The sequence below is a fragment of the Herpailurus yagouaroundi genome, unplaced genomic scaffold (assembly GCF_014898765.1).
Source record: "Herpailurus yagouaroundi ecotype Mexico unplaced genomic scaffold, PumYag 190, whole genome shotgun sequence".
In the NCBI taxonomy this organism is placed as follows: Eukaryota; Metazoa; Chordata; class Mammalia; order Carnivora; family Felidae; genus Herpailurus; species Herpailurus yagouaroundi.
Window position 1 is genome coordinate 26,918,404 of NW_024412421.1, and position 22,220 is coordinate 26,940,623.

The 22,220-nt window shown below is 38.3% G+C and overlaps 1 protein-coding gene across 3 annotated transcripts in view; it reads left to right on the plus strand.

Annotated features, from left to right (window-relative positions):
* The window catches only part of CNTNAP4 (contactin associated protein family member 4), a 256,666-nt gene that overhangs the window by 106,188 nt on the left and 128,258 nt on the right, over nucleotides 1-22,220 (plus strand). The window lies entirely within an intron of this gene.

Consider the following 22,220-nt stretch of genomic DNA (forward strand, 5'->3'; position numbering starts at 1 on the left):
GTGATGTTGTGCACACTAAGCTTGAGTAGCACAGCTGTGTAGTCCTCAAAATGTGGTTCTGGGTCCAGCAGCCTCAGAAGCGTCCTCAAGGAGCGCTCGCTGGAAATGCTGAATCTCAGGCGCCCCTTCCAGGTCTGCTGTGTCATCATCCGCCTGTTAACGAGAGCCCCAGGAAATGCATGTACAATTAAAGTTTGAACAGCACTATTCCACGGGACTCAGCTTTGCATTTTCAGTGTCAGTAAGTGGTAAGATGTGTCAAGCTATTCAATAAAATTGGCATTCAAAAATGCTGTTTTAAAAGAAAGTATTTTAAAAGGAGAGTTACGTTAAGGAAATGTTCCTAAACTCGCCCAAAAGGAGAACCAATATTAACTCGGCAAAGTTCTTACTGGAAAGCTATGAACTAGGATATTAAATATGTGTAATATGGGTCCTATAAAAAGAAAGCTACTAGGGAAAGAAGGGTAGAGGAAGTCATACTGCAGACCTACTTTCTACTTCATTACTTTTTTGCTTTTTTAAACAAGACACTGTAAGTCTACTCGAAATGATTGGAACACATCCTTGAGGAGATGGGGGGGAAATGTCTTCTCTCAATGCAGAGTGCAGAGATTTATTTTCCAGCAAGCCCTGGCAGCTCTTGGCATATATTGTCTCTTGGGAAATGTATCTCCGTCAAACACAAAGAAAAAATATATATATATATTTTTTTTGAGTGTTGAGTCCCTAGGGAAGAACACTTATTGGAAATAACAAGTGGACATGGAATTTGAGTTTGTGAAGTTTGCACATGCACGTGGATACCTGGGCACAGGCTTACTCCTTTGGCATAGACGTTCCTGAGTCCCCGTGTGTGGCGATACTGTCGGTGCCACAGCAGGGCAGGTGACTGTCGAGACGGTCGGTACCAGGCGGAAGGACGCCAGAGCCTTAAACCAGTGTCTCTGCTTCATACCTTGCCATGTCATGATCACATCAGCTGCTTGTCACGCCTGAGAAATGGGGTCTTAGCATAATAGGCTTATCAGTTTTATCACAAGACTTTAATATCTGTAAGCCTGTGAAGTGGCTATCACAGCAGTGATGGTCTCTCCTTCCCATATGGAGCTCTTCTTCGGTCTTTGGTTCAGATGTATCACACTCCAAGACTCTCTGCCAAATGCACTCTCTTCACAAAGCAGCTTACAACCTTTAATCCATTTAGGGTAAAAAAAAAAAAAAAAATGGCTTACGGATGGATACATTTCTATTGCTGTGGTCCTCTTAACAACTGAGGACAATTTGAATATCCACCGAGAAGCTCCAGAATGTGTTCTAGATACGATATGTGATGAATTGGTCACATAGATCGTATCCTAAAATGAGGGGGGGTAATCACCAAATCAACCCTACTTGATACCATATCCCTTATTTCACACCCTTATTTGTCCCAGTGACAATGCTTGTAAGCTTTGGGCTGTCACTCAGGGATTCAAATGTCCGTTCATGCTCAGCATGCACTGAGCACTAGGCTCCAAAGTGATCCCAGCCTGGGGGCAGTGCTCAGAAGCCTGAAAATACCTGGGAGTAGTGTGATGCCGCAGAGACAGTATCCTGACTGTGGGACTTCAGGCAAGGCTTAGGCAGCTGGGTAGGGAATGAGAGGAGATCCTGTGAATTTAGGCAGCAGAGAAAAAGCTCACAGGGGAGTGGAGGGCACATGGCGGGGGGTGGGGGAGCCAGGTGGGATGGAGCAAATGGGTCGTTTTCACGTTGAGCTGAGTCCCCAGCCCACCTCCCTGAGAAGAGACTTCAGCCCTCTCTGCTGAGATCCAGCTAAAATCTCGCATTCGTTGATGCCTCTGCAGAGAACTGCTGGGTCCATCAAGTAGCTATAAAATAACTTAAACATTAGCGCTTAAATGAAGTCAGAGAAAAATATAGTCAATACAAATGACTTATTTCATTTTTTTCCTAACGGAAACAAACTCTATTAGACTGTGAGCACATTAGTGTGTCTAATATTTCCCCTGATTGTTTCTCCTCTGGATATACTTCTTCATGGGGATGAACAGGCATGCCAAAGGAAAAAACTCAAATGGAGCAGGGAGAGAAGTTCTGCCTATTTATTATGGCATACTCTGGCTTCTACGACATCTGAAAATTCATGAGAAAATATGTACCTTTTAAAATTCATCTTATCGTTTGACATTCATCATGAGAAGCTCTGATCTTAGTGGTAGAATAGAGCTGGTCAGGAATGTTTACTTGTTTTGCAAGTTGACCTTGAGCAAGTTATTTAAATAGTCTCTATTTAAATGGAGTTTATTCTGTAAATCACAGATGCTATGTCCTTTGCTGTCATTGAGATCAGGAAGGTTGGATTTGCAAGTGCCCACACATGTGCACACCTCATCATGTTTGGAATGTGTGGAAAGAGCGACTGTGTTTTCCAATTGCTAATTAACTGTAATAAAAATGAGCAATATTGTATTTACTCGTGCTAAATTACAATTATAAAATGATTTAATAGTAAGACGGTAACTATAAACAAATAGCAAGAGGAGAGGACCTAATTTTCTGCTAATTTTGAGAGCGATGAGATGGAGTGGGACTTTTCTTCCTTTCTCCTTCCTGCCCCTCCCCCACCCAAATTCTATCTATAACAAACATATTTAAATTACTTTTATAATGAAAGTTTTCATGTTTTCAACATAAATTATACTTGGAAATAAAACAGTTTTATTAAAATTAAATTTAAACACTCTCAGTGTCTACTGAAATATTTATTTAGTTCAATCGAAATGTTACTATCAAAGGAGCCTTAGGCAATGCCAATAAAGAAATGTGTGAAACATGGGCACGAGTGTATATCATTCACATCCTCCTGCCATGGAAAGTGCCAAAGGTCGAAATCCCCAGTTCATGTCTTCTCCCCCGACCGTTATGAACAGATTGTTGGCCCCATTTACTCACCTTTTCCCAAAGCGATGGCTGGATAACACGATGGATAAATTTCTGCCAATTAAGAGAACGAGGCAAATCACTGTGACTAGAGCCCCCAAGAGTTCTTCTGTTTTTAAAGACAGTTGTATGTTGAAGTGGTTTACTTCTGATGACAACACAAGACTCTCCCAGAGGAGTGGCCATAATAACAATAGATGAAAGCTGATTGGGAATCACTGAGGTCCAGCTTTAGGGAGATTGTGACCTATTGAAATTGCTTTAAATCGGATCCTGAGAGGGCATCAGGGGACTTGACATTATTAATTTTTTTTCACCTCACTATTCGTTTTACAGGCTGAAGGTTACTAAAATAGAGTGTGATAAATTATTTCATTTAAGTAGAAATTATATTTTGCAAGTATCTTCAGTAAAATTAAACGGATAAGGAGAATTTTCTGGCAGCTCTCTCTCGGTCATCCAAACTGGTAACAGGCAGCAGCAACACTGTGGCCTCCAGAAAAGATCTTTGGTTTTTTATTAACCTGAACAGTGGGGAAAATAAAATAATCTTGACCACAAATAAGGAAAGACCTCAACATCAACTAAAAATAAGATATATTTATAAATGACTGTGTTGTGGAATTCACTTACAATTCTGCTTCATTAAACTTTGATTACTAAATTCTTAAGCATTTGCACACCTACAAGAACAAGAGGTGTGATTTCACATCCCTTGCAACCCACACGACAGCTATACGTTTAATTCAACGAATAGTAGCAAACACACTGAGCTCAATCATAGCTGCCGTTGCTGGCCCCCAGCCAGACCCCACCAGAAACAGACTTGTGGTCAGACGAGGTCGGGCTTGCTTCCTGTTACAACACGAGAGAAGGTGCACCATATTTGTGTATCTGAATGTGTATGGAGGAGGCGGAGGGAGGAATGGGTCAGAGCTAAAGCTGTATGTAATCGGTAAAGAAGGAGGAATGAATCGCTCACGCTAGCCAAAGCGGTGGACGTTGGCTCACTTGTGTGCTTCAGACATTGCTTGAGTTTGGGGATGCGTTCCGACAGGATTACAGAGTGCTCTTATTTTCGCCTCACTCCATCACAGTCACAGAGTGACCTTGCGGGATGTTGGTGTCTTGTGAAATTATGTTGAATAGTGAAGCCCCGGCCTGGCTCCCAGCTGAGCACGGTCAGGGCTGCTTTTATCTTTCTCACTGTCCTTCACCTCATGCATCCTGTGTATCAGTCAGCACCACCGGACCCGCACACAAATCACTCGTGACTCCTCAGAACTACCCTGTGAGCCTAGGAGGCATCGTTTTCCCCAAGTTACTCATAAAACATCTGAATCCCCTGGAAGTCCAGTGGCTTGCCCACGGACCCACAGTGAAGAACGAAAGCTATTTATTATAAAAACATAATTAGGTCAATCAGTCAACACGCTAGAAACAGTGAGAGGTTTCAAAGGAAGCAGAGACACAAGTGGTCAAGAGGAAGCTGAAAGTCTTTTGGGGTGTCATTGAAGGAGTGAAGGAAATTCACAAAGAGTTTTCCTGGGTGGGTGGTGTCTGGGAGTCATCCAGGTCCACTGTGAGCAAAGGCAAGAGGAAGAGTGAGGGCACAGGAGCGGCACAGCAGGAGTGACAGCTGGTGTAGACAGAATAGGCAACAGTCCAGAGCGGAGGATAGGGGTGCCAGGCTGGGGTGGGGTTGGAGGAGCGGGCTGGAGAAGGGTGCGCTGAATTCATCACTGCATGTTTTTGACCCAGGACTGAGGGTTATTCCCAGCTGGGCATGATGTCTGCAATAAGAATGAATATCTACTGAGCTTTAACATTTTTTTTAGTGTTTGTTTATTTTTGAGAGAAGACCGAGAACATGAGCGGGGGAGGGGCAGAGAGAGAGGGAGACACAGAATCCAAAGCAGGCTCCAGGCTCCGAGCTGTCAGCACAGAGCCCGACGCGGGGCTCAGACTCACAAACCACGAGATCATGACCTGAGCTGAAGTCAGACGCTCAACCGACTGAGCCACCCAGGCGCCCTTCTATTGAGCTTTTAGTGTCAAGTATTAATTTATCTATTCAGCAGGCACTTATTGAGTATTGTGCCTTAGGCAATGAGGTACATTCAGGGGAATCCGTCACGGGTATGACGCTTTCCTTTTTTTAGAGGGTATCACCACTGAACATTCGAATAGTACTCTATAATCCAGCTTCTATTCTGGTGAAACACATGAACAGAGATCCAAGGGCCTCCAGGAGAAGGAACATCAAACCCTTTATGGGCATGAGAGAAGGATTTATGCAGTAGGTGATGTTGGGGCCCAGAGCCCAAAGCATGAGGAGCAGTTTTCAGGCAGGGAATCCATAGATGATGCTGGAGGGGGAAGGACAGCAGAAGGATCAATAAATAAACCGCGAGGACTGAGGAAAGTGGTTACAGACAATGGTCAGAAGGATGCTGGTGATCCCTGAGCTATTAATGTCAGGAGAACTGTGGGGAAGGAGATTAAGGCACAAGGGATTGCATATTTTTTGGAAATGGAACAAGCAGGAGCAGTGACTGCTGGCCCCCTTCCTCAGGAGAGTAGGCATGGGTATGTGATAGAAGGGGAGGAAGCTTTGGAATATGCACACGGCACACGGCGGATATGGAGTGCGCGGGTCTGTTTTCATTAAAACGCCTTTCTAGGAATAGTATATATAGCAGTGCTACATTCCTAAGAGTGTCAGCAAATAGCCAAAAATAATAAGGCCTGAGCCCTAAAATACTAGTGTTAGAGTCAATTCATAAATTCTGACATTTCATGAATAAAATTTCATGGTTGCAATCAGAGCGCTATAAATAAGTAAAGGCATAAAGGAATATCTATATGTATATATACACACGTACATATATATGTGTGTCTATGCATATATATGAGAGAGAGAGAGAGAGAGGGAAAGAAGAATCTTATGCTACAGGACACCTTAGATTCATGTGTACAGAGGTCCTCAAACATTGCTTAGCTTACATCAGAATCATCCGGAGAGCTGGCTAACTGCCACCTAATACTGCAGGCTGGACACCTACCCTGCCTTAATACTCATTCCCCCAGTCACGGACACTCAGATTGCTTTCAGCCATCAGCCACCATGAGGCAAAGAGCATGGCCCTTAAGTACCTATGCAATAATTACTTCGGGATCTATAACCAGAGACGGAATCGCTGGGTAATAGGGTATTCGCACACTAGTGCTTCATCAGTGATCCTACGACATAATGCAAGGGTGCTCTCACGAACAGCTGTACTGGTCTGCACTCCCGCCAGCAATATGTGAGGGTCCCTACATCCCCATATTCCTGCAACACGTGGTCTTATCAGCTTCCTGAATTTCGTTAGCCTTTGAAGCACAGAGTGGTATCTCATTTCTCATTGTCTTTTTTGGGAATAATCTTGAGCATCTGTTCATCTATTTGGTTTTTCTACCTTAACTTGCTGACTGCATGATCTTGAGTGTCACTTCACCTTTCTAAGTTGTCTCTTCTATAAAATGGGGAAAAAGTAAATCTCTCTCTCTCTCTCACAGGAAGGTCATGAAGTGAGAATAATGCATGCAGAGTGATTTGTACTAGGTCTGGAAAGTAGTAAGCTCTCCAGAAAAGTTAGCTACGTTTGTTGTTATTCTTGGATTTTTTAAAAATACATACGTTTTATCAAAAGGCAAATTTAGAAAGCCTTTAGCCAATTGGGTTATTAGAAAATTGCCAATAATCAGAATTCAGTTAGAGGATATTCTCCTGAGGTCCCTGGAACCCACGGTGAAGGGAGATCAAGAGAAAGTGCATAGATGATAACGTCCAGATAATTGGTAATCTCAAGGTAATTGATAACGCCAGGACAAGGGAGTTTTGGTAGTGGAAGGAGGCTAACGGTAGATGAAGAAAAGAATGATATATCTTGCTCTTCCTTTTTTTGTTTACATTTCTATGGTATTATAATCACATCATTAAAACTTGCCACGTAGAGAAAGTTAAAAAAAAAGAAATCCATGAGTTTATCACTTAATGAAACCACCATTAAAACTTTGATGGATCTTCTGTATTCTTATTATGCTTAACTCTCAATTAACTTATAAGTATGCTGATCATACAATCATGTATCATATTCAAGTAATGAAGAGAGCATACTAATTTTTCAATAGTCTGCAAAAATCACCATTTTAATTGCTTCATAATATTCCGTCAAGTGCATGTGCCAGGGTAATTATACTTCAAAGCTTGGGACTTGAAAGTAATTCAGTGTCCTCAAAAATGTATAGTATAAATTACAAATTATTTTAATCAAATGTATTTAGACATGCTCATATATCTTAGTGTAAGCCAGTGTGCTGAGAAATACCTTATATTTGTACAGCCCCATCGAGAGTAAACACTTTTGGTAATATTATCTTCAAGTGGAGCTGTGATCTGGGCAATCTGGGTATTATTACTGTGTTAGAGATGAAAGAACCAGCCAAGGCTCCGTGTTTAAGAACGTGCCTTAGATCTGACCTTTGGAAGACCCCCTACAGGGATTCCATTCCCCGGTGCATTTCCTTAATACAACATCATTCTACTTCTTAATTGAAACAGCTCGAAGTAAAGTTAACCAAGAGACTGAATCAGAATCTCTAGTGCATGTGGGTGTTTGGAAAGCTTGAGTAATCATTCTTAAGTCGCTTGATACATGGTGTCTTTTTGTAAGGCTCTGTCAGGATTTTTGTGACCGTCAAATGAATATGTGAAATTGCGAGGCACAGTGAATAGACACATTCGAAATTTAAGATTTAATACAAGACTTGCAGTGTGCGTTACATAAACACATTCTGACTACTTCAGAACTTATGACGAGGACATTATGGTAAAGAATTTGTGATAAATGTGTGACAAAAGCATGTATTTCAAATAAGGAAATAATTTAACTTCTCCATTTCTGAATAGAAAATGGCACAGAATTAGTAGAATGTTCACGTGCAATTGTGTTTTTTTTTTAATTTTTAATGTTTATTTTTGAGACCGAGAGAGAAAGAGGGAGAGGGTCCATGAGTTGGGGAGGGGCAGAGAGAGAGGGAGGCACAGAATCCAAAGCAGGCTCCAGGCTCTGACGCTCAACTGACTGAGCCTCCCAGGGGCTCCCGATCAAATGCAGTTGTTAATGAGCTTCTCATCAACAGAATTGTGTTTTCTCAGTATGTCACTCTCTGTGAGCACTTAGCTTCACTAGCAGAGGTGACATTAGGTTACAGTAGTCTAGAGACCATCATAAAACCACACCAGAGTTGCAGTTACTCCTTCCCTGTGGTCATCGAGGTCTGACCAGTATAATCGTTGAGCAAAATAAAGCAGAGAATCGCAACTTTCAATATCATCAGTTTCTAAATAAATTACTTTGGAAGCATAATGTATAGCATGTAAATGGCCCCCAGATTATACTTTTTTACATAGCTAAAGAATGTAATATAGGGAAACTGAGAATTTTATCAAGCACAATCAATCTTGATTACTAAATAAAACAGTTTTTGTGGTGCATTGAGAGCTTTTCAGTTGACTAGACAGATTAAAATAAATTTCTTGTCTGTCCATTAGGAAACTTACAATATATACCTATGATAAGTAGAAAGTTAGAAAGGGAAATATTAGCTTGTGAATAGACTAGGCTTCTTATGTACACCACTTCATTTAATTTTTACAGCAATCTCTGCCCACATGTATTCTGTGTACACAAGTGAACAGAATGGCAAAATGAACACTCTTGGACACATTCCCCAGATGCCAACTAATGGCCAGTCCTGCCCCACCCATCTCCCCCATATACTGTCTCCATTAAATTATCTTGAAACAAATAATAAGCATGCTAATCTTTCATCCTTAACTATTTCAGTTTGAATCTCTGAAAGGTAAGAGCCTTTCTTAAAACAGAACCTTGAAAAATTCAACAGTAACTCATTTACATCCTTCAATATCCCATTGGTTTTCGAATTTCCAAGTTAACTGAAAAATGCATTTCCTTTTGCCAGTGTGCACATAGAGAGTATAACTTTTCAAAGACAGTAGTCTAATAAGAAATAAAGATTTGTTTTAAGGACTGTTGAGATCACAGCCTGTTCTCTGTGCGTATACTTTGTGTAGTGTTGCCTCATTTACACCTGTTACTCAGTTGAGAGGTGAGTCCCAGAGAAATTGCTAAAGGTGCATATGTTCAGAGCAGACCCTTCTTCCTATTCTTACGGAGTGTGATTTTCATCCCTTAGAGAACAAAGCCAGAGTAGGTCATGGTGTCTGTCATTCCTGTATTCATAAATGTTACATTTGTGACCTAAGAGTTTTTGGCTCTTCTGGAAGAAGTCAAAAGAAAATTTGAATGTATTTTAGAACAGTAAACTCTACGGTACATATTGCATTAAGATAAATGTTATTTATGTGTTAAGTAATAAGCCTCAATATGTGTCATTGGAATTCTAGTAGAGGTTGCCCTCAGAGTCATTCATTTTAGTTTTTTTTTTAATCTATGGAGAGGAAGACATTTTATCAGTTTCTTAAGGGAGTAATTAATGGTTATTCTATTATATATATTATATACTATAAATAATGTAGTTTCAAATAAGGAGAATTTGAAAACCTGTACAATATCATTGAAACCACATGCATTGTATTTAATAAACTGACTTTGAGGATGCATACACACATCTCTAATAAAAGTTATGTATGTTTAAATTTATTACATACTTTTGAAATGTTTTTAAAATGTTCATCAAGTAATCTCAGTTGCATTGAAACAAATAATACGGGCATTTAGGAACCTCTTATTGCTGCATTGGTACTACAATTACACACACTGAAATATAATTCCCCAAGTTTTTATTCAAACGCTAGTTAGAAAAGGATAACTTTGCATTCATGAAGTTAAAACTATTTTTATTTAAGGGACTTTTCTGGGAAGTATTTTCTTGATATTTTTTTTGTCTTGGGGTTAAAAATACTGTCCACGACCCCCAAGTAAGTATTAGGCTTTATTTCCTAAATGGGATTGTCACTTTGATGAAGGACATTCAGAGGAGCTGCTGTTTCTCTTTTGACTGTGTAGCTGGGAGACTCAGGTATTAAACCCAAATAATGCCATTCGGTCACTCTCATTAGCTGTGAATGACAGTGTGCCGTGTGCCGGCACGTGATCGCCACACCACAGCAACCACAAACTGCAATTTATTGTTATTATGAGCCAGGCAGATGTTAACCTCTTTATTTTACTTAATTTGTAGTTCAAACTTTGGAAGGAAGTAATTCTATCCCCAATTTATAGATGAAGAAACAGAGGCTTAGGAATATATCTCCTTCAAGTTTCTCCAGCTAATAAGATCCCTGACTATTATGAGCCACAGTTGTCGGCAACTGTCTGTCCTTTTCCAGGGCCAACCAAGGTGTCTTGGTAAAAAGTTTGGATGGATATCCTTAATTTCTCTTTACAGAGAGGGGGTGAAGGCATTATTAATGTTTCAGTTGTTGTTGGAAGAATGATCATTGGGGCTTGAAAAAAGTTGTCTATAGAGGGAAAAGCAGTATTTGAACACAAAATAAATGAGTTTATGTCGTCTGGGTTGAGTAGGGAAAAGAACTTCCCAAATTGCAGATATCCTAGCATTAAAAATGGAGCACATGCATTAAGGCATTTAAGTTCTCTGTGTTCTTTGTTCCATTTATCTATATCAAGGTACCCATGGGTATGGGAGCCATTTACTGGTTTGTTTTCTTGTTTTGTTACATCTGGCAGTGTTTCAAAAGGCAATGCAGGTAGGCAGGTGTTATTATTGATTGAAATAAAAACAGTTTTGTGCCAGTCTCTCTAACCCATTGTCTGCTGCATGCATTTATTCAGCTTCTGCTCCCATAGGGCATACGAGTGGGTCTCTTTGGTGAAGAATAGGTTAAGAAAGTGCACATTTCACTCCCTGATTGCATTATCACTAAATAAAGTAGGCTCTTCTTTGTGTAATGAAACTTTAATTGTGTGACCAAATTATACAGACTCTGAAGGTCAAACGACCCAAAATAATACCACATTGTATTTTAGTCCATGTGTTCTAAAAATATTTGGTGAAATTTAAAGTTGGCACCAATGTGAAAAGGAATACTTTAGAGGCCATTTATCTTTGTATCTGCTAAGACTGAGGGTTATAGTTAGACGCGGCCAGTAATATAGCTTCTCTGAGTGACAAGCTTGTATGAAAGTTTAGATGTTGATCTAAGTGAAGATACATTGTTCACCGGTTATATATTGTATATGGTATTTAATGTACATCACAATGTGCATTGCAATATACATTAGTGTGCATACAATATACATTAGTACTATAATGTATTTAATGTATGTTAAATAATGAATGGCTTCAGAGACCAAAATGAGAGCCTAAAGCTGTAAGGAACCCTAAGGGCTGATTGAACTCTATCCAAGCCTTGAAACAGTTCAGTTTTGAAAATTAAGTATAATGAAGTGGGTATTTTGTTTTATTCTGCTGGAAAGATTGGTTGCTTTTTAAGTCTCTTTCTAAAACATGTATTGAAGTTTGTACTTGGAAAAAATGATTAGCAGTCATTTAATAAATAAACGGCATTTTGAAGCACCCTGAAGACTAGTCAATATATTGGAAAGACTGTATAGAAACATTAATAGAAGGTAGAGGTGAGAAATAATTTATTTTAAATTTTATAATATCTCTAATAGAGAACAGTAGTTTTCTTTCATTACTGAACAATAGTTATTTTAATATGGTCATAAGAATGCCATTATTCCTTGTAATATTAATGGTAAAAAGAAAGATGTTAATGGAGCTCTTTATGGTATAATGCATGAAAAATTATATGATATCTAAAATCTGAAGCTGAAAGGTACTTCTCATGGTGTTCTTAATGATCTATAGAAAAGCACAAAAGTGAAAAATACAGTTTTAATGAAGTATTCTTCAGAATCTTATCTTTTTGCTTTTGGATAAATACATGCAAATTTAAATCTTGACTGCCTTCACTGAACTATCTTTTAAAGCATTAAGGACTTCTTTGACAAAGTTGACATAATTATTTTCATTTAACTTTTCATAGTGAAGTGCAACACACCTCCAAAGAGACAAAAGGTACACACACACACACACACACACACACACACACACGCACACACACACACATCAGTGAATTATCAAAAAGTGAACATACTTATGTCAATATTACCTCGGCCAAAAATATTACAATATCTGAAGCACCTCCTTTCATCCTTTTCTGATCACTACCACCTCTCTCTTCTCCCCAAGTCATCACCGTTGTGACTGTTAATGCTTGTTTTGAATTATACACCCAACAAGTCATGTAACATACACTTCTTTACATCTGGCTACCTGGGGTAACATTATGTTGTATATAATTGATTTGTTTTCATTGCTTTACAAAATCCCGTTATATAAACATATCTGAATGTGTTTATCCGTTCTACAAATGGATGTGTGAGTTGGATTTGGAGACTGTCCTGAATAATTCTTGAAGAACATTCATGTGCATTTGGTGCACAATGCTTGCTTTTCTGGTGGGCACACTCTTGAGAAGGGAATGGCTGGCGCATAACGTGTGTGTTTACTTTTAGTGGAACACGTGAAAGACTTTTTATGGAGATTGTGTTAATTTACACTCCCAACAGCAGTGTTAGAAAAATTCTATTTCTTCCACATTCTTGACAGCATTTGGTATTGTCTGTTTTCTTTTAATTCTAGCTTTATGTTGTTTCCCCCAGTTTTAGCTATTCTGGTTGCTGTGCAGAACTTTCTCTATGGTTTTAATTTGCACAGCCCTGTGCCTAATGAGGTTGGACACCATGGCATGGGTTTGTTAGTAATTTCAGTATTTCCTTGTCCCTTTTTCATTATTGCTTTAGAGTTCTCTCCTAAATTCTGTACACTAATATACTGAAAACTGGGTTCTTCCATTCTTTGGCTTCTCTTTTCACTATTTTAACATCTTTCAATGAACACAAGTTCTTAGTTTCATATATTCTGATTTGTCAGCCTTTCGTCTTATGTGTCAACCTTTCCTTTTGTGTCATGTTCAAGACACCTTTGCCCTCCTCCGGGTTACGAAGATATCCAGCTATGCTGCCTTCTAACACATCTTTGCTAACTTTATAGTTTTGCCTTTCACATTTAGATTTGTAGTCTTACTGGAATTCCTTTCTGTGCATGATTTAAGGGAGTGATCAACCTCCCTTTTTCCCCCTCCTTTCTTTTCTTTTTTCTTCTTTTTCCTCAGTGTGGATGTTTGATTGACCCAGCACTGTACATTTAAAAGAGGTGGTTTATTGTTTGTTTGTTGTTTTTTAACTGCTCTGCATTGCAAACATTGTCAAAATCCTCTCTTCATAGATGTTCAGTCAGTTTCTGGATTCTCTATTCTGTTCCATTGGTCTTTTTGAGGAACCTTCTGCCAATATGACATTCTATTATTTTTGTGCCATTATGAGACCTGATATCCAGTAAAGAAAATCCTCCAGCTTTGTTTTTCTTCAAGAGTATCTTGGTGATTTCTGTCCCTTTATGTTTTCACTAACAATGTATGAGAGTTCTTATTAATTCACATCCTCACCAGTATTTGGTGTTGTCAGTGTTGTGGATTTTGGCTATTCTAAAAGGTGTGTAAATTCAATTCATATTTATATATAGACTTTCATTCAGCAGGTTTGCTAAACACACTCTATAGAGTAAAAAAATATCTATACACATAATCATCCAATGTATGAATGACAGCCGACTTCTTTCTTTCGAATCCATATTATCTGTTAAATATTTTTCTTACCCTAGTTAGAATATTCACTTCATCGTGAATGAAGGGGTCTGTAGAGAACATACTTTGATTCCCACACTCAAAGCAAATCTCCACATTTCTTCTAGCATGTGACAGCTTGCTGTAAGGTTTTTATAGATATCCTTTGCAGATTTAGAAATTCCCTTTATGGCTAAAAGTTTTAATCATGTTTAGATGTTGAATTTATTTTTTTAAAAAAAAATTTTTTTTTCAACGTTTATTTATTTTTGGGACAGAGAGAGACAGAGCATGAACGGGGGAGGGGCAGAGAGAGAGGGAGACACAGAATCAGAAACAGGCTCCAGGCTCCGAGCCATCAGCCCAGAGCCTGACGCGGGGCTCGAACTCACGGACCGCGAGATCGTGACCTGGCTGAAGTCGGACGCTTAACCGACTGCGCCACCCAGGCGCCCCATAGATGTTGAATTTAATCAAATGCTCTTTCTATATCTGTTTAGAAGATCATATTTTCTTCAGTTTGATTAATTACATTGAAGGATTCTTAAATATTAAGCAATTCTTATGTTCCTGGAAGACACTTGATTAAGTGATGAGCTATTAAACTTTTTCTTTATTTCTATATACTCTAGCAACTTCGCAATTAATTTTACAGGATAGTAAGAATTGTGTTTATGAATAAGATTGGCTTTTATTTTCCTTCCTTTTTTTTTTTTTTAAGATTTTTTTTTTTCAACGTTTATTTATTTTTGGGATAGAGACAGAGCATGAATGGGGGAGGGGCAGAGAGAGAGGGAGACACAGAATCACAAACAGGCTCCAGGCTCTGAGCCATCAGCCCAGAGCCTGATAAGGGGCTCGAAATCACAGACCGCGAGATCGTGACCTGGCTGAAGTCGGACGCTTAACCGACTGCGCCACCCAGGCGCCCCTATTTTCCTTCTTGTAAATTCTTTGTCAGATTTTGATATCAAGGTTAGGCTAGCCTCATGAAACAAGTTGGGAAGCATTCTGTTTTTCTACTTTTTGAAGGTGTTTGTATAAGATCAGTGTTATTTTGTCCTTAAATGTTTAGAAGAATTTACAAGGGAAGACATCAGGGCCTGGAATTTTCCATGTGTGAATATTTTTTAATTATGGATTTAATTTTGCCAATAGAGATAGGCTACTCAGATTTTCCTGTTTTTCATCTGTTTTGGCAGGTTACTGTTTGTTTGGAATTTGTTCACTTAATGTTCAAAAACCTTTCACAATAACCTCTTATTGTCATTCTAACTTGTATGGGATCATAGTGGGGTTGCTCTTTCGAATTCCTGGTATTGATCAGTTGTGTCTCTTTTTTCTTTTCCTTGATCAGTCTAGCTAGGGTTTCATTAATTTCAATGTTCTTTCAAGGCCTTATATCACTTACTTTGTGTTTCATTCTTGGTTTTAGTTTACTGTATTTTTTTCCCTAAGGTCTTACCATCCATCCTTTTTTTTTTTTTTTTTTTTTGGAATTTATTGTCAAATTGGTTTCCATACAACACCCAGTGCTCAACCATCCGTCCTTATTAGCTCATTAATCTTCTGCCTTTTTTCTTTGGATGCCCATGTACTCAGTACCAGTGACTTCTCATGCACTTGTGATATTGGTAATTTGGGTCTTTCTCTCTTATTTGTTTGGACAACATGAGTAGGGACTTATCAATTTCAGCAAATTTTTCCAAGAAACAGCTTTTGATTTTGTTGACTTTCTCTGTTTTTCTGTTTTTAATTTCATTTATTTGTGCTCTGATTTTTTATTATTTTCTTTTGCTTATTTTTGATTTATATTACTCTACATTCTCTAGTACCGTAGGGTGGAAACTGATTTATTTAGATCTTTGCCTTTTTAAAAATGTATGCATTTAGTGCTACAAATGCTGGTATATCTCACAAATTTTGATAAATTATATTTTTATTTTAATTTAGATCAATTTTTAAAAATTTGACTTGGGACATATGCCTAAACCCTTTGGTTATTTCCAAATATTTTGGGGTTTTCTAACTATCATTCTATTACTGATTTCTGGTTCAATCCTGTTGTGATTTGAGAGCATACTTTGTACAGTTCCCAATTCTTTTAAATTTGTGAGGGTGCGATTTAGGGCCTATAACGTGGTCCATCTTGATGAATATTTCATGTGATCTTAAGAAGACTGTTTCTGCTGCTGTTAGATGGAAAATTCTAAAATGTCAATTCGATCCAGTTGACTAATACCGATATACACGTCTTCTGTATTCTTACTGTTTTTCTGTCTTTTTGATGTATCAACTACTCCACCTATAATAATGGATTTGTCTATTTCTCCCTGTGGTTCTATCAGCATTTGCCTCATGTATTTTGACCCTTTTGTTGTTACGTGCTATACATAGAGGATTGTTATACCATGTTGGAAACTTGGCTGCTGTGTCTGTTTATCTCTGATAATCTTTCTTGTTCTGCAGGCTGCTTTGTTTGAAATTAACATGGCTACCCCAGCTTTCTTTAGATTGGTGTTAGTGTTTGGCTAAAATACAAAATGAAAACCAAACTTGAAAATTCCCTGAGCAGACAAAACCATTTAAGCCACGTAAGCAAAACTGAATCTAGATTATTCCATGAACGTTAAGTGAAACTTAAGTCATTTTCCTAAAGATGGTACAAGATAACTACTTTTAACCATCTGGAAACCCCTATTGTAATAACCAATCACATAAAGGTTAAACAACTTCCTCATTTTCATTTTATGAGCCATCCTGTAATGCCGTGCTTCTAAGCCTCATAGAGTTTTGGTTTGAAAGCTCCCAGTTCTTTTATTTATTCATTTATTCATTCATTCATTCATTCATTCATTCTTTTATTTATTTATTTATTTATTTATTTATTTATTTAATGCTTATTTATTTTTAAGAGGTGGGGAGGGGTAGAAAGAGACAGAGACACAGTATCCGAAACAGGCTCCAGGCTCCAAGCCATCAGCACTGAGCCCAACGCGGGGCTCAAACTCATGAGCCATGAGATCATGACCTGAGCTGAAGTCAGACGCTCCACTGATTGAGCCACCCAGGCGCCCCTGAAACTCCCAGTCCTTGAACTGTTCTGATATGCACAATAAACTCTTACTAATTACTATTCTATTGATCTGGTGGTTTAAATTTTGCTATTTTTAGATTTTTGACATTAGCATGGTAAATCTCTATCCTTTTACTTTTAACGTATTTTAGTCTTATATTGAACGTGAATTCCTTGCAGATGAACTATAGTTGGGTTTCATCATTCTTTATATATAGCCTGACAATCTCTGTCCTTTAATGTAGTATTTAGACTGCAGCTAAATATAGTATTTAGACTGTAGCTTTTAAAGTGATTTTTGATATATTTGGATTAATATCTACTATGTTTGTAACTGTTTTCTGTTTGTTGCACTTGCCTTTTGTTTCTTGCTCCCCCTTTTTAATGTGTTATCTGAGTTTGATAATTTTGTATGATTCAATTTTATCTCTTTCCGTACTGATATACTTAAAAAAATTTTTAGTGACTGCCCTTGCCTGTCAAAGTCCATCTTCAAATAACATTATACTACTTAATAAATAGTGCAGGTAACTTAGAATACTCCCAATCCCTCCCTCTCATTACCTGCAATGTTGCTGCCATGCATTTAATTCATCCAAGTGCTATCATCACCCAACAGATTTTGACTAATCTTTCTTCAAACAGTTATCTTGTAACTAACAATAAAAAATTATTTTGTCTTAAGTTCTTTTATTCCTTCTCAAGTGCTCTTCCTTTCTCTGCATGTTTCTGACCTATGTCATTTAACTTTTGTATAAAGAACTTCTTTGAAATATTTTTTGCAGAGCAAGTCTGGTAGCAATGAATTCTGTTGAGTTTTGTCTGAGAAAGTTTTTATTTTTTCACTTTTGAGAGAGAATTTCTCCAGGTAGAGAATTCCAAGTTTATTTTTACTTCTTTCAACACTTTAAATATTTCACTTCACTCTCTTCCTGCTTGCGTGTTTTCTGATGAGAAGTCCAATATAATTCTTACCCTTGTTCCTCTGTAGGTATGATGTTTGCTTTTCTCTGGTTCTTTAAATATGTTCTCTATATCTTTGGCTTTCTGCAGTTTGATTATATTTTGACTCAGTATAGAGTTTGTTTTGATTTCTAATCTGCTTGTTACTCTTTGAAATTCCTGGGCCTACTTTGGGGTCTGTCATTAATTTTGGAAAGTCGTTGGCCATTATTCAAATATTTCTTCCACTCCATTCTCTCTTTCTTTACCTTCTGGTATTCCACTTATGCACATGTTACAATTTTTGCAGTTATCCACAGGTGTTGGATATTCCCTTCTGCTTTTTTCCTTTTTGCATTAGAGTGCAGGAAGCTTATGTTTTCTTATCTTTGAGCTCACGGATTCTTTCCTGGGTTGTGTTGAATTTATTGATGTGCCCGTCGAAGACATTCTCCATTTCTGTCACGGTGTTTTTGATTTATGATATTTCCCTTTGATTCTTTCTTAGAGTTTTCATCTCTCTGTTTATCTTACCCATCTTTCTTGCATGCTGTCCACTTGTCTCATTAGAACCCTTAGCATATTAGAGTTGTTTTAAACTCGTAGTCTGATAATTCCAACATCTGAGATGTATGTAATTGATGATTGTTTTGTCTCTGCAGTGTGGTTTTTTTCTGGCCTTTTGGCGCGCCTTGCAATTTCTCTCCGAAATGTGGACATGTTGTATTAAATTTTTGTTTGTTTAATGTTTATTTATTTTTGAGAGAGAGAGGGAGAGACAGAGCATGAGCAGGGGAGGGGCAGAGAGAGAGAGGGAGACACAGAATCAGAAGTGGCTCCAGGCTCTGAACTGTCAGCACAGAGCCCAACATGGGGCTCGAACTCATGAACAGCAAGATCATGACCTGAGCTGAAGTCAGACCCTTAACCGACTGAACTACCCAGACACCCCTGGACATGTTGTATTCAGTAATGGAAACTGAAGTGAATGGAATTTTTGTGTGAGGATTTTTATTAACCTGGTGAGGAATTGGGCTGTATTTAATGTTTGATGTAGGTGTTGTTGGTGCCGGAAGCTTCAAATTCATCTAATACTCTTAGATGAATTTTTGTCTCTCCTCTTGACTTTGGGGTCCACTTCAGAGGTGGTCCGTGTTTACAGTGCTTTCAGCTGTTATCCAGTATTATTATACTGGAGTTCTGCTGGTTGGATGTTATGATATGAGGGTATGAGAGCATTCTGTGTTATTCCAGCTAAATGTCAGTGTTTGTAGTGGGCTTCTGTCTTGGGACTGTGACCTTCACTAGTGTGTCTCTAGGGGCATAGCTCGTTCCCTTCCTGCCCTTACTTCTTTTCCTGGCTATTGACTCCTGTTGACTGTTCCCTTGGGTGGGACAGGGAGAGTAGGGAACCCAGAGTGGGAAGAATGTTCTTCCCTAATGGGGATGAGGCTCTGGCAGAGTCTTTCCTCCTAGCCAGTAGGCCTTTGTTGTGCAGAACACTTGGGGCGTATTTCACAATAATTACCTTTCCCTTACCCTGCCAGAGCCAGGAGGGAATCCTTTTCTGATCTTCATGGAGAACGTGAAAGTTTCCTAAAAGTCAAGTTCACAGAAATGTAGGGCCCTCTAAGACTGTGGTCCCCAGGAGTTTCTCTCTCTCTTTGTCATGCCAGCTCAGCCTCAGCCTCCATCAGTTTATCTCTATTACCACATAAGCAACCCTATCAGTTTCTGGCACCAGTGGCAGATCTCGGTGAACAGATCTTGGCTCTGACTCTTTGGATCGTCTTGTTTCTCCAGATTCCAGGGCGATAGTTTGCCATGGTTTTAGTCAGCTCAGGCTGCAGTCCCAAAACACTGCAGACTGGTGGGTGGCTTAAACAAAACAGACCTTTAGTTTTCACAGTTGTGGAATGGGGAAAGTCCAAGATCAAGTTGCTGGCTAATTCAAACCATTCCTGGTCAGAACCCACTTCCTGGCTTGCAGACATCAGCCTTCTCAGTGTCTTCCACTGGCTCTGGTCTCTTTTCTCATGATTATGACACTAACCCCATCATGGGGGCCTGCCCTCATGACTTCATCTAAACCTAATGACACCCCAAAGGCCCCACTTTCAAATATATCGCATTGGGGTTAGGGCCTTAATATGAATTTTGGAGGGACACAATCCAATCCATAGCACCAAATAACCTAAGTTTTCTGACAGGTCTGAGAAAGGTCATTGATTTTCAGTCTGACTTTGTTGTTGCTTAGAGTACAGTCATGATTTCCAAGCTCTTTAAATACAGAGCTGATGCCTTTCCTGTTTACTAGTTAGTATGTGTGTGTGTGTGTAGCCACGACTCCGAATTTCCCTTTAAGAACAGTTTTCACTGCTGCTTTCTTACTTTCTGTGGTGTGTAGGACTTTATGTATGAAAAATGAAAACACAATTTGCGACCTAGAAAGATATCTTTCTACAGAATGTAACTACATTTGCTTCTGCGGGTAGAAATGAGCACCAGACTTTTCTGACTATCTTAATGTTATTTCACAGATTGAGAAGATAGGAAGCTGAATTTTAGTCCCTCTAAGGAGTTGTCTGTCTGTGACTTACCCTTTGTCCTAAGCTGTAGACCCTCTGAGTTCCGATACAAAATCTGTGGAAGCTTACAGGATATCTTCATCCTGGGGGACCTAGTTCTAAAATTTTGTCTTTAACCCTGTGCAGTTGTAAAAAGATCTGATGTTCAGGTTCTTTCTGTCTCAGGTTCTATTCAGGAATCCTAGAAAGAGAAAAGGGTCTCAAAGGTAGGGCTCTATTTTATTGTCTTTGAGCGCTTCATTCCCTATTTTTTATTTTGTGCAACTTTTCTAGCAGGAGGATTGGTCAGAATTTCCTAGTCTACCACAACCATAATATGATGATTTTTTAAAGCTAAAAGTTATCTTTCAATAAAATTTTAGTCTTCCAAAGAACTAGACATATCTTACCCTAATATAAATTTAACAGTAATGACCTATCCATGTGTCTTCCATAAAACAATTTATTGCCGTCTCTGAACAATAGTTACAAACTATAGCCAAGGCCGTATCGTTCATGTGCTTTTTTGCTCTTGCCGTTCGATTCTTCCATCCTGAGAAGTGAAACATTCTATGCTAAAAGGGATAAAACAGTGTGTTTTACAACTTGGTTTCTTCACAGATTCTAATATAATGGGCAAGACATGGGACCTTACTGAAATACTGCCAAGAATTCGGTATCCCTGCAAGTAAATATTTTAAAGACAGTATTTTCAGAGCAGAGGGGGTGGTAGAAACTGATTTTATATCAATAAAATTCTGTATTCTTATTTTGAAATTTGAGACTTCTCATAAACACAGAACAACCCTTAACTTTCTAATTTGATTCCTCTACTCTCATTGCTATTTCTTTATTACAATTAATGAATGACATTCACACTCACTTAAGAGAGAATCAGCATTTATACGTAGAGTTACAATGGGCTTATTCAACATGTGTTTACAAGTTACTTACTTGGGTTTATGCTAGCAAATTTCCCACTTTACAGTTGTTATTTTTTTCTTTGCTTTCTCAGTTTTTTTAATTTTTTGTTTTTAGACGAGACAGTCTCTTGGGAGGCTCACTGGTGCACTTGGTAAATATTTATAACCAACACCATAAAACAAAGGTCTGACTTCCATTAGACAGCATGTTGTTACGATGCGTTCAGTGTCCGCCTGTCAGCTGACTGTGTCAAAATGAGTTGTTCTTAGAAATAGGTCATATGTGAGTCACATGAATTCTCATAACAAGAGAGGTCAGAGGATTTTCATGTCTGCCTGCTGGTCATGTTGAATTTATATTCGTATTGCTGTTTATTTTGGTGGGAGCGAAACCAATTTTTATGTAATTACACAGCCTGCTACGTAACTACATGTAAGTGGTCCCATGTTTCTGATTTATTACAGAAGTGTTTTGGATCCCCTTATGAACTGCCATATGGGCATTTCCCTTTATGCATCTTGACTTTCATAGATGAGTTGCTCAATTAATATTTATAAAACAGATGAATGCTGTTATACCTCTTCATAAACTTTAGAATCATTATGGACATACTTAAAATCTTGTGAAGAACTTTAATTCATTAACTCCATAAATTTTCTCGGTTAGAATGCATTTTTAAACCATCTATGAATACCTCATTGAGCTTGAAAATCAAGTCTCCAAGAAAAGAAAAATACAATTAAGGCTTTTTGATTTTTGTCACATAAGACACATGACCTTAATTCTACTTGTAGGTGTTTCATACATTTGATGAAATACTGGCATATTCTTTTGCATTTCGTATCTGTGAGGAAGTTATCATTTTATGTACGAGTCCTATTGATGATTGAACGTTTGTCTTTTCTTTTTATTCTACTCCAGTAATTTTGAGAAAATGTAAAGTTTATGGAACCATGCT